The 13,261-nt window shown below is 45.3% G+C and overlaps 1 protein-coding gene across 4 annotated transcripts in view; it reads left to right on the forward strand.

Annotated features, from left to right (window-relative positions):
* JARID2 (jumonji and AT-rich interaction domain containing 2) overlaps nucleotides 1-13,261 on the forward strand; it is a 244,114-nt gene that overhangs the window by 3,296 nt on the left and 227,557 nt on the right. The window contains exon 1 of one of the 4 annotated variants that reach the window (XM_029242948.1): nucleotides 276-5,613. The exons of the other annotated variants lie outside the window; for them this stretch is intronic. The gene's annotated coding sequence lies outside the window, so the exon portion shown is untranslated. Of the gene's footprint in view, nucleotides 1-275; nucleotides 5,614-13,261 lie in introns of those variants that run through there. 4 annotated transcript variants of the gene reach the window in all.

The following is a 13,261-nucleotide window of genomic DNA, read 5'->3' on the forward strand; positions in this document are numbered from 1 at the left end:
GGGGGCGTGGCGGGGAGGGGGCGGGCGGCGCGCGGCAGCGGCGGGCGCCCCCCAGCGCGCGCACGGCGGAGCATGGCGGCGGCGGCGCGGCCGGCTCCCCGCGGCCCTGCCCGCTGGCTCCAGTGCGGGCCCGAGAGCAACAGGTTAAGCCGGCGAGACGTCAGCGCGCCCCCTTCCCGCCCCCTGATTCCTCCCCCGCCTCGCGCTGGCCTCCCCTCCCTCCCTCCGCCCCCCGCGGCTCCGGGTTCCCGGACGCTCAGGCCGCGTTCTTTTGTCATTGTGACGTCACAAAGGGACGGGCCCGGGTGGAACCTTCTCCTCCTCCGTGACGTCAAAAGTCGGGCGGGAGGTTCCAGCGCGGCGGGGCTGCGGGGGAGGAGGGAGCGGCGCGGAGGCGGGGGCTGCCGCGTGGGAGGAGGAAGTGGAGGAGGAGGAGGATGCGACCGGCCTCGGCCTTCCGCAGCGAAATGCCGCGCTTCCCTCCAGGTGAGCGCGGAGAGCCTGTGGGCCCCCTGCGAGCGCCCCCGACCCAGCTGATTCCACTTAGGGGGTGGGGAGCAGGGCGGAGACGTTTTCTGTCTGCAGAAACGTTTTCGTTTCCTCTGTTTCCAGGTCTGCTGATGCCGTGGCATTACTGTGGTGGTGGTCGTGTTCTCTCGTCAACGCTTTTGAAAAGCAGGGAAACTTCATGCAGGGAAGCTTGGCTTTGTAGGAGAACCATGTTGTGGATTTGGCCACCTTGTCACTTTTAAGTCGTGTTGGGGGTGTCTCGGCAGGATGTGGCGGGATGCCTTTCTGGGTGATGTTGCACAGCATCAACTGTTGCTCTTTATGGATGCCTTGAAACACCAGAGTGGCACTTCTTCGCTGTGCCAGCTCTAGGCCTATTGAGTATTTTAGGGGGTGGGGCAGACGGGGAAAGACTGTCATTGATGCGCGTGCTTGAAAGAGCACTGGACTGCGAGTCTAAGGTGTTCTGGGTTTAGTTCTTGAGGACAGGAGAACAAGAGGCTGGAAATCTGGGTCTGTTTACTCTTCTGTAAAATGGAAAAAGTAATACGTGGCTTTGCCACTTCACTTTATCTGAGGTCACGTGCGTGAGATAATGTCCGTGGAAGATGTAAAACAGTATGTATGTTCTTTCATTGTAAGGTGGAATTATTACTTGAGCTCGTGGAAGGCAGCACATTTCCTGCAAGTAGTCTCAAAAGCCTTAGATGACTGCCGCGTTCCCGTTTAGTTTATTGCTTTAGCAAAGCAGAGTTTGGGGGTGGGATTGTAGATGGCAGGCTTTGGGAGAAATGATTGTTATATTTCGTATTAAATGACGTCCTTGAGAAACTCATAAATTGCACTGTAATCCTGTCTTAATTGCTGGGTACGATTCCCGCTACAATACCTTAAATAACTGAAAACATTTGCCTTTCAAAGCCCTAATTCACTTGGACAATAAAAACAGTTGCATGTTTTGCTCTATGGGTATTTTATGCCATTTCCATCACTCCACTGGTTGGTTATTCCTAGGCAGAATAACAGATGATACCCAGGTTGCGAAAGCATTTGATCTTTGATGCTTTATAGCAGGTATGAGTTTGAAATAAAAATCTCTGCCGCATGAAGATATGATTCATACAGTTAGCATGAAAACAGATTACCAGTTTGATTCCTAGGACAGCTCAAGCAGAATTTGTAACACTAGGCTGTAAATTTTAAGTACCTAATTTTCTGAGTTAAAGGTGCAGTATGATTGAAAAAACTGGGAAAAGTTTGTGTTACCAGCTTCAAAAGTGGGATTTACTATAATTACATAAAATTGTAAAGAAAAAAATAGAACGACACCAAAATGTAGTGGTAGGATTTATGAGCTTCTGTCCCCCGTGGTGCCCCCCTCCCCCCCCATTTTACACCCAATTGAATTATTTTACAGTTCTGGGGGAAAAATGTGTACACATTATTTAATTGCTAATTTAATTTAATTGCTAATTTATTTAATTGCTAAATTGTTAATTTTCCTTTTTTAAAAAATATTTATCGATTAACAAATATTTATCAAGTATATGTGGTGTACTGCTATAAAGTGAATGGTGGATTTTTAAAAAAATTTTTATTTTGGTTTTGGCTGCATTGGGTCTTTGTTGCTTTGAGCGGGCTTTTCTCTTGTTGCAGTGAGCCGGGGCTACTTTTCATTGCGGTGCGCAGGCTTCTCGTTGCAGTGGCTTCCCTTGTTGCGGAGCACGGGCTCTAGGCACGCAGGCTCAGTAGTTGTGGCATATGGGCTTAAGTTGCTCCGTGGCATGTGGCATCTTCCCGGACCAGGGCTCGAACCCGTGTCCCCTGCATTGGCAGGCCGACTCCTAACCACTGCGCCACCAGAGAAGCCCAGCTCTTCCTTTTTTGAGCTGTTCATGTGGCTTGCTTTCTGTCTGTCTCTAGTAGTGGAGAAAACTTTTCTCTTTGTTACATAGTCTCGGGCAGAGACAATTTAGCAACTGTCACTGTCTGGAGAGATTATAGAAGGAATATTGTCAACTTAAGAGTCCAAAGTGTGTCACTGAAATTTAAAAAAAAATTATGTTTAAAAATAATCCAATTTGAGTTATTATTACTTCGGTTATTATTACTTTACTATAGACCTGACTTGTGTGTCACCCATAGCCATTGGCCCAAATAGCCAGTTATAATTATTTGGTACTTAGATGGTTTAATGGCTGTTTCCTCTGTCATAGGAGGTTAGACCAGTTCCTGTTGCTGGGCTGAGGGCTATTGACTTACAAACGTCTTGGAAATAACTCCAGTGCTAATACATATCCTGTTCCAAAGGTTATTTAAACTTTCCTCCTTCAGAAAGAGAAAATCTTTTGGAGTATGTAACCAATGTTTCTTAGATTCAAAATAGAACCCTTTTCTTCCTTTCAAAGACGACATGGGAAAGTCATATTAAGCCCAGTACATTAAAACACTTGGTAAAGGCTAAACTGGACTTTTTTTTTAAATTTAATGATAGTTTTATTTAACCTTAGTATAATAAAAATATTATCTTAACATGTAATCAGTACAAAAGTTGCTAAGATCTTTTGCCTTCTGTTTTTATCTTGTGTCTTTGAAATCTGGTGTAGTTTTTTAACCCTTACAGGGCTACTCAGTTTGGACTAGTCATTTCAAAAGTTCAAGAGCTACATATGACTAGTAGCTATCCTACTGAACAGTGCAGATCTATGTAACCAGAGGTGTATGTAATGTAGCATGGTGTCTGCATTGGTGAAAAACCTCAAGCTCTACAAAATCGCACACTAAAAATTACAGGGCTAGTGGAAAAATAAGGATGAAACATGTCACTCAAAACATATAACTTCGGTGAAGTGAACGGTAATGAGTCAGTAATGTGGATCTGGAAAAATGACATGAAGTGATCAGGCAGGCAGCTCAGACTCGTGTGAAGAGTGGTTATACTGACAGTCTTTTATATAGAATAGAGCTAATATTGCCAGGGTAGTATGGATGGAAGTAAGCTGTTAGCCATAGGCATTGTTTTCTTTGTTTGTTTTATGGGGTTTTTTTGGATAGATGCACACTTCTGTAGTTCTGAGTTTTTTTAAAAATCGTGACTGGATGCTGAAAAGCTGGTCTATTTTTAAGGTTTGCCCTTGATCATGATGGTCTGAGGACCTGACTCCTCACATTTTCATCCAGATGGTTAAAAGTTTTGCAGCCTAAGAAGTTTAGTTATTGGAATTCTGCTTGCGTTGTTTTGGTGCTCCTGTTACTGGTCCAGGTCTCAGTCTCCCCTAGGATTATAGTAACAGCACTCCTATTAATCGCCTTCCACCTACCCAGCCTCCCTGGTGCTCCTGGCTGCAGAACATCCTGGCTGTGATATCTCAGCACGAAGCTCCTGGCCAGTGGGCAGGCCTGGGAAGTGTGTACTTCTGTCCCCTTTGGCTCCTTCCCATATAGAAGACTTGCCAAGTGTCAGTTGTTTATTCCCAAATCTGGTTATTCCAGTTAGACTTATTATTGCAATTTCGGTTAAATATTATGTAAACCTTTGAATGAATGTGAAAAGAGAGTTGGTTTCTATGAAAGCTTGAAGCTGAATGTTTGAGAACCCTTGATAAAAGTGAAGTACTAAAAAAAAAATGAGACGGTTAAATTAGATGTGGGCCCGCCATTTTCCCCATTTAAAAGGCTTGGGGAAAATCTGTAAGGATTCTGCACACGTTGCTTTACAAGTGGTTCCCTTTTAAGAACCAAGCTTAACTTACGGCCAAACTTCCTTCCCAACAAACAAAAAAGCATAACATGGAGCACCAAGAGTTCTCAAAAATATCTGTAACAGCACATTTATGTGTTCATTACGTTACATGTATGTGCGTATATGTATATAATCTACGTATCTGTATAAGTAGATATATATATATATTTTAAAGATTTCCTGCTTAATAAACTTTATATTAGCTAACCAACTTATGGTCCCTATCAGCTCTGATAAGAGTGCTTCCATTGTGTTTAGCCTTAATCCTCAAATATTAAACTAGACTAGCTTATCCAGTTCATGCCAGGTAGCATAGATAAAATGTGGGTCAGAGTGGCCCTGCTGAGGTAATTTGTATTACTTTTAGAGTTTGTGTCATTCTCAGGATGGTGGAGGCAGAAAGATGAGTGATTTTACACCTCATTTATATGGAGTTCAGAAGCTTGTATCTTGTAATCCAGCAACTTTAATTATTTTGTCTTACTTAGGAGATACTGCTAAAGATCTGTTCCATTTCAAATCCTCAAGCCTACCTGTTAATGGAAACAAGACACATTTGAATCAGTTTCTACTCAGTTCTCTTGTTTCTTTCCATCTCCCAAGGTACCTCTTCTCCTCATTTCTCTGACTGCCCTCCCCTCCACAAGCCTCGCTTCCTTTTCCCGGCCCCAGACTTCGTGTTTCTGGTCCCTTTTGTCTGTCCATAAAGCCTTTTCCACACTGGCCTCCTCGTCGCAGGCCCCTTTCATTCCAGGAGGTGGGAACTCTCATGACTTTGGTCTACCTTTTTGTAGACAATTTGAGTGAGATTTTTGTTATCCTTTTAGGGTTTAATCTTTCTTGACTTCAGACAACCCTATAGCCTTCTGGCAGCCTCACACTTTTCAATCAAGGATTTTCATTCATTTCTGACTCAGAATAAAATTGTTAAAAGTAGAGCTGAACCTAGCAGGAAGTGGCAGGACTTGCCGGATATCCTTTTGCTCGCGGTTGAATGATCCTGCCTGCTTCCGGGACTTCCTGTCCTGTCACCTCTTGCAGGTGGCTTTTGTCTCTTTTGTTCTCTTTGTCAGGATGTGTGGGGTGGGAGAGAGCCCACGTTTTGCAGAGGTAGATCCTATCCTGAGGGCCAAGTCTCAGGCACATCTGAGTGGGCAGCTGGACCACAGCCCTGGGCCTTGCATCTCTGTTTGGCTTTCTTTCTACTTCCACCAGTCTGTCTTGCCACAGATTTTACTGCTCTTGTGAGGAGGCCTCCCATGCCTCGTGGGACTTCTCTTTGCCATTTGAGGAAATGTGCCAGAGGAGCTTGGATTGTAGGAAACGCTCTAGCATCATGAGGAGAAGATGTCAGTTCTGAAGTAAGTGCCCACAGTTATTGTTTCCTTAGTGAGTTCACAGGAGAGGAAGAGGCTGTTGAGTCCATTTTACAGAAGGGAAAACTGAGGCCGGTAGGCCCTGGCCAGACAGTGAAAGGCTGTATCTCCTCCCCACTTTTTAGTCCAGATGAACTTGAGGTAAAAGGAGTGATCGGAGTAGCCCCGAAAAGGGGAAAATGCCATAATGGGGGCTCTTGGCAGCCTTTGGAGAGGTTTTTTGGCTTGAGAAAGTAGGGGGGAAGTTAAGGCAGTTTGTCAGCCTCCAGGAGCAGGAGTGGATCTGTCTCAAGTGCGTGTTTGTTGTTTTTTTAAACACCAGTTGGTGGAGCTACCCCCTTATCCCCCGCTGGCTGTCTCCTTGAGTCCTCAGTGGAAGAAGAGCTGAGATCCCAGTTGTCCTGGGACCCGGCTGGTTTGTGCTCTGTATTTTAAAAGTGCCCCCACCCCACGCTCTTCCGTGTATCTGAGGGCCGGCCTGGGCTGTGTTTGCTCTCCAGGGTTCCGAATTCATTTGATTTCGCAGGGGCTGCGACAGATCAGCCTCGATGCTTTTTCGCACCTTTATTGTTGCTCCTGACTTCTGCTGCGTTAGGGTACCGTGGGGCGCTGGGGGAAATCATTTGCCCTCAAATCCTCACCAGGGTCTGGGCCGGGCAGTAAACAAAGGCTGCCTAGATATGTTAGTGAGGCAGCGTGAGTAATGGGAACATTATACATAATTACTCGCATATTCATAGGGTGTATGAGGGCCTTAGAAAGGGGAACGCTACTGGCAGAAGTTCTTGAGAGCTGTTTTGGAGAGCTGGTGTGGCCTAGAAGGCCTAAATTGGATCTTAAGTTCTAATTTTGTTAAGTCTGTCAAGCTCCACCACCCACGAAGAGGAAGGCAGTGAGCATTGAAATACTGGCAGCGGTGTTTAGTTACCTTGAGTCCTAGAAGGTCATAAAATTCATAGCCACAAATTTTGCCCCTCCGTACTCCCAGTACAGCTCTTCTCACGTATTTTCTCCAGTACAACCAGGAGTTCTTTTCCAGTGATAGTTTTGGCTGGGGGTGGGGAGGCATGAGAGGGGTGGGTTGTGTGTGTCTTTTCCATCAGGAGACTCTCTGGTTTATGTGACAGCAGCCCAGGTATCTAGTGACTGAATCACCCAGGGGAAAGTGGGAGCCATTTGGGCGCCCTGTTTTATTGCTCTCTTTTTAAATCTGGGTGGTTCTTTCTCCATTATTTCGCAGCCACAATTTGGGTTAGGGCTACAATAGTTGTGTGTGTTATCTCTTGGTTCTTATTTCTGCCAGCTGTTAGAAGTGTTTGGTGCCTCTGGGGGCAGAAACAGGTGCCAGGAGGAAATGAGAAGGGATTAGGGCTGAGCATGTGTTTCTTGCATTTATTCCCTCCCTAGGTTTACAGAAGGGGTGCTGCATGAATGCTTATTCTGTTAAGCAGCAGTTGGATGTTGACCTAATCAGGATTTGGAGTGTTTTGTGCTTTGAGTCCATGCCTTATTGCTAGTATGTGGGCTTGGGGAATTTAATGCCTCAGATTGGGACAGGCTTGTTTTGAATATGTGGGGCACCTCTGTGGTTATAGTGGACAAGATTGGGAATATGAGCTGTGTGACCCTGAGCAAGCCACATAACCTCGCTGGGCTGCTTCCTCACCTGGAAAACTTGTTCCATGCACCTCACAGGCTTGTTGGGAGGGTCAGTAAGATTTTTGATGTGAAAGCACTTTGTAAACTGCATACTATGCACAAATGCTCAAGAAGGTATGATTACACAGTTGGAAATCACCAACCTGGAGACATCAGGTCTGTTGGCAGCCTTCCAGGCTGACTCAGGAATAAATCAATCAGATGAATTCTATACTTTGCCTCTTAATAAGCCAAATGAATAGCAACAGATATTCTGAAGCCCATTTTGGGATATAGAACAAAGCTTTAAAGATTAGAAGGTGATTATATTCAATATCTCATAATAACCTATAATGAAAAGGAATTTGAATAAAAAATAAAAAATGTATAATTGAATCACTTTGCTGTACACCTGAAATTAACACAATGTTGTAAATCAACTATAATTTTAAAAAAAAAGATTAGAAGGTGATGTAATCTCTTCCCAGCCCCACTCTTCTGGTGGTTGAGTCTCTTCTCTATTATCCAACACTTGACTTCTGAATATGTCTGGGCGGTGAGTTAGAAAGACTGACAGATTGAGAATTAAGATTAGAGCGGCACTGAATCTTTGCACAGAGACGTTTCACCAAAGATGTTTAACCTGGCTCTCGGAGCAGTAATCCTTGAACTTGAAACTCTGACCATGAACCTTCAGTGGATCAAGTCTAAGCTACATTTGTCCTCAGCACAGCATAAAAAGCCCTTGCTCTACCTTGAGCTTCTGGCCACCCGTTCCCCTGCAGCTGAGCCAGCCTCTTGGCCTTTGCACATCTTGGTTGCTCAAGTTGCTCAGGGGACGGATTGCCTGTGGAGCCCACCTTGACCACGCTGAGGCCTGACTGGGCAGCCTGCCACCCCCTTCCCCAGTCAGGCAGAGCCACACCCCTTTTCTGTGGGCCCGACTCCTCACACGTACCTCTAGGTGCTGGAATTAGTGTTTACATGTGTCTCACCCTATTAACCCCACACGATTAGAGGCTGAATTTTCTGTCATCACACAGTTTAGGAAATATTTGTCGACTTGAAGCTTTTGGAGCATTTCAAATAATACCCACTAGTGGGAGGGAATTGGTAAGGGTCTAGTGGAAAAAGGTGAGCTTCACTAATCAGAATTTCACAGCTGAGAAAACCTGAGGTGTCTAATAACAAAGGTTGCACGTTTTATCAGTGACAGCGGGGGCATGAAACCCAGCCCCTGATATAGTGGAAAGCCAGCTGGGGTAATGCCTTTGGACCGGCTTTCAGAGATGCTTCCTCCTGCCAGATGGATCCTCAGTTATCCATGGTAACTGCAGTTATTGATTCATTTTCATGGGAAAATAAAATCCACATGTAATCCCCATACCTAATTGGGCCAATAGGGTTTGTCCCCTTTTGAAAACGATTCTTTTTGCCTTATAAGAAATCATTCAACTCCAACAGCAACACAAAGGTAAAGTCTACTGCAGTTACCTACGGGGTGCTCCTGCACTTGTAGATAATGTCGTTTTACCTATGTGGGCTCATACTCCTAAGAGATGTTCTATTCTGTCCTCTTTGCATTCATATCTCATTTCAATTATCAAAATATGATTCTGCATCATTTTTAATAGCTGCTGGGCACTCGGTCAATCTGTACCACAGTTTTCTTGACCTGTCTGTTCTTTTTTTTTAAATTTTTTGCGGTACGCGGGCCTCTCACTGTTGTGGCCTCTCCCGCTGCGGAGCACAGGCTCCGGACGCGCAGGCTCAGCGGCCATGGCTCATGGGCCCAGCCGCTCCGCGGCATGTGGGATCCCCCCGGACTGGGGCACGAACCCGCGTCCCCTGCATCGGCAGGCGGACTCTCAACCACTGCGCCACCAGGGAAGCCTGACCTGCCTGTTCTTGATGGTCTTTTCACAGTATGGGGGCTGTCGTCCACAGTGATGTGTGCAGTACGCTTTTCCTGTATCTTTTTGCACTTAATTCCAAACTCCTCAGTGTGGAACTACCACTTTGTGTTACGTGTGTTTACAATTCAGATCCCTTTTACGTTGTTTTCTGGGAGAGAGACTGTACTAATTTACAGTCCCCCAGGTAGTGCCAGCGGGTTTGTCTGTTGGCTTTTAAAAACCAATACAGGCACTTGTAATAAGTAGTAAAGATGTCAGGTGGGTTTTATTTAAGTTTCTGTTTTCTTTCCTTGTCCTCTCTCAGGGCATTAGAACTAAATGAGATACGATACGGGAAAGCACTTTGTAAAACAAAATTGCTCTGAGAACACAATGTGTTACTTAGGATGACTGTAGCAGTAAAGGAAGAAGCGTCTGTGGAATTGTACAATTACATATTTCATGTTTATGAAATGCTTTTTTTGTGAGGATGTGACGTAACTTTAAAATGACCCCAGAATCCCATTCTTTTCGCAAGTGATTTCAGCCTTGGTTGTGAGGTGGGTGTTGTACGGTGACAAAGGTCCCATTGGGCTCTGGCTTGGAAGACTGTTCAGTCACATACAGCTGACGTATTCTCTGACTCTGTTAGGGGTTAGAAAATATGACATTGTCTTTGTCTTCAGAGAATTTACAGTTCAGTTGACAGCAGAGATGCCAAACCCTGTGGGAAGAGAGCCGGTGACCTTGGGTAAATCACTTCCCCTCAGTCTCAGTTTCTTCATGCATAAAATGGGGAGACTTAGACTTTCATGTATTGGCCCCTCAAGGTCGTTTTGGGGGAGGCAGAATCGTACTTTAACATGTGAAGTGCTTTATAAACTGTAACTATCTAGACCAGATTATTCTTATTTTAGGTCCTGCAGGTCTCTGTGGCTGTAATTCTCCAGCCTCAAGGTTGAAGAGGGAACACGATGTTTCTGGGTCATCCTTGCTGATTACAGCCTATCCGGGTTGTCTGAGGAAGAGGATAGAACTGAAAATAATATAGATGCTTTTTCTTCCAAACTTAAGGTGAAATGCAGTGTGATCTTTATATCAGACACACTTTTTGATTGTTCTGATGATGGCTTTTTATCATCCTCCCTCCCCCCATGTGAGAATGAGGTGATATCCCAGAACTGCTAAGAAGCAACATTACTTTTTGGCATTTAAGAGTACTTTTGGATAAACTTTTTCACCTTCGTTTTCATTCTTCAGTAAAGATGTCTTTACTTTTTTTTTTTATTTTAATTTTTTTTTATTTTTGGCTGCATTGGGTCTTCGTTGTGGTGCACGGGCTTCTCATAGCAGTGGCTTCTTGTTGCAGAGCATGGGCTCTAGAGTGCAGGCTCAGTAGTTGTGGCACATGGGGTCAGTAGTTGTGGCTCACCAACTCTAGAGCGCAGGCTCAGTAGTTGTGGCGCACGGGCTTAGTTGCTCCGCGGCATGTGGGATCTTCCCGGACCAGGGCTCGAACCTGTGTCCCCTGCATTAGCAGGCGGATTCTTAACCACTGCGCCACCAGGGAAGCCCAAGATGTCCATTTAGAAATGAGGTAGGACTTAAATGTTTATTGGTTTTACCTAAATTGCCCCCTTTTCCATTCTTCTGTTGCCCAGAGCATGAAAACGCTGTGCGTTCTGTTTTCAGCTTGTGATAACGTCTTGATGTTGGGGGATGAAAGAGTCGATGTGATGGCGAGGATCCGTGGGCTGGAGTCCCAGTTAAATTGGTAGCACATGGCTTCCACCTGCAGTAGCTCCCTGCCACCAGGACCGGGTACTTGACACATTCCACGTGACTCCTTTCCAAACTGATGATCCCGAGTGGCCGAGGCTACCACCTTTGATAGGTGCCAAACGGGCAGTCAACCTGGTTTCTTAATCGTTTGAAAATGACGAAAACACTTGGCATTGCTCTGTAAAGAGCTCATTCCCGTGCATTTAGGAGGGTTTAGCAGGGGACGGGGAAACAGTCTCACTAGTAAGCCTGATTCTTGTGGTGTGGTTTTTGTCTGACATTCGATTCCATTCGCTCTGCAGCCTTTTCACTGGGACTTGTAGTTGGTTACAATTTTTTGAGGGGGGTTTATTTGATATATTTACTTATATACATCACACCTTATTCAGAAAAGGATTTAAGGCCATAATGAGCAGTCATCCTGGGAGCAAACAGTTTTTGCTTTGATCTGACTTGAAGTTCACTTTCTAAATCCCCAAAGGGACAACCACATTAAAATATGGGCAGCGAACACTTGTCCTCAACCCACCAGTGTTTGGGCTGAGTAGCCTTTTGTTTTAGCTCTAAAATCATGACCTAAAACTTTAGTTAAAGGCAAGGTTTGTTAAGTAATATTGGTATTGACACCCTGAGAGAACTTTTAATGTGGAAGAATTCTGAAGATGCATGAAAGTAATCCCCAGTGGTGATCACATCCTTGAATGGCAGAGATCAGATTTCTATTTAAATGCCAATGCAGTTTAATACCACCTTTTTCCACCATGCAGGGGGCCAGGGAGGGTCTGGATTTAATAAATGAACTTCTTTGGGGGAAGCGATTGGTACATGTGACTGCATGGTCCAGCATTCTGTGTTTTTAAAAGTGTTTGCAAATACTCATTCTGTACCATAATCCTCAAAACTGCTGTTAGGATTCCAAACCATTGTGGTTTAAACTTTGCTGGAATCTGAAAGGTGGCTGACAGAGTGAAAGGAAATTTCCTTAAGTGAAGAACCCATTTGACTTGCCTGATTGTCCCAGGCTCTGGACTCTGCGCATTTCTGAGCCACAGGCCTAGTCTCCTGGTGGAAAAGGTTGGGGAGTACTGGTTTCTTTCTCCTGGACTGCCCCCCACCCCAGCTCAATATAAACACCATCATTTAGTCCTGCAGAAACTCCTGATACAAATATAGACTTGCAGAGCCCTGAGAAGCACACTCTTTTGTACTCGTGATAAATCAGAACTCTAATGATGCTATAAAAATGGGTTTTCTTCTGGCTCTGGTAAGCTAGGAATCACTGGGAGGTCAGGAGGATGACGGGTCTGACTTGGAAATATCTGAAGCTGAAAAGTGGCTTTTTTTCTTTTCTTCTAATTCTGCTCCCTGCTCCAATTACATGGAGCTGCTACCCCAATGCTGACACGGCCCCAATGAAACACATTTTCTACTCTGGAACTACTAGCCTTTTTCCTTTGCATCTAATGTGAGACTTGCCGAAGTTGTCATGTTATTTCCTTCCAGAATTTTTTGGAGCAGTAGGCAAAGCCTCTTGGGAGTATAAATAATGATGATTATAAAGAACAGTTAGGGGCTTCCCTGGTGGCGCAGTGGTTGAGAGTCCGCCTGCCGATGCAGGGGACACAGGTTCGTGCCCTGGTCCGGGAAGATCCCACATGCCGCGGAGTGGCTGGGCCCGTGAGCCATGGCCGCTGAGCCTGCGCATCCGGAGCCTGTGCTCCGCAACAGGAGAGGCCACAACAGTGAGAGGCCCGCGTACCGCAAAAAAAAAAGAACAGTTAGTTTACCAAGGAAGACCATTCATTATCTTTTTTAAAAAATAAATTTATTTATTTATCTTTGGCCGTGTTGCCTCTTCATTGCTGCACGTGTGCTTTCTCTAGTTGCCGTGAGCGGGGGTTACTGTTCGTTGTGGTGCGCGGGCTTCTCACTGTGGTGACTTCTCTTGTTGGGGAGCACGGGCTCTCGAGCGCAGGCTTCAGTAGTTGTAGCGCATCAGCTTAGTTGCTCCGCGGCATGTGGGATCTCCCCGGACCAGGGCTCGAACCCGTGTCCCCTGCATTGGCAGGCGGGTCCTTAACCATTGCGCCACCAGGGAAGTCCCAGGCCATAATCTTTGATTTGCAAAAGGTTTTACAGCTGAACATTGTTTGCTTACAGTTTAATACAAATGAAGACCTTAATGGTACCTATTGTAAGAGGAGTCCTTTTACTCCACTTGTACACGGAGGAGGTCATCTCAATATGGAACAGAACACATTGCTCAGTTCTAACTGCTTGTTTCTCCGGACAGGCATTACGTACGGTCCAGGGAAGAC

The sequence above is a fragment of the Monodon monoceros genome, unplaced genomic scaffold (genome assembly GCF_005190385.1).
Source record: "Monodon monoceros isolate NGI ecotype Baffin Bay Population unplaced genomic scaffold, NGI_Narwhal_1 Super_Scaffold_3, whole genome shotgun sequence".
NCBI classification, from domain to species: Eukaryota; Metazoa; Chordata; class Mammalia; order Artiodactyla; family Monodontidae; genus Monodon; species Monodon monoceros.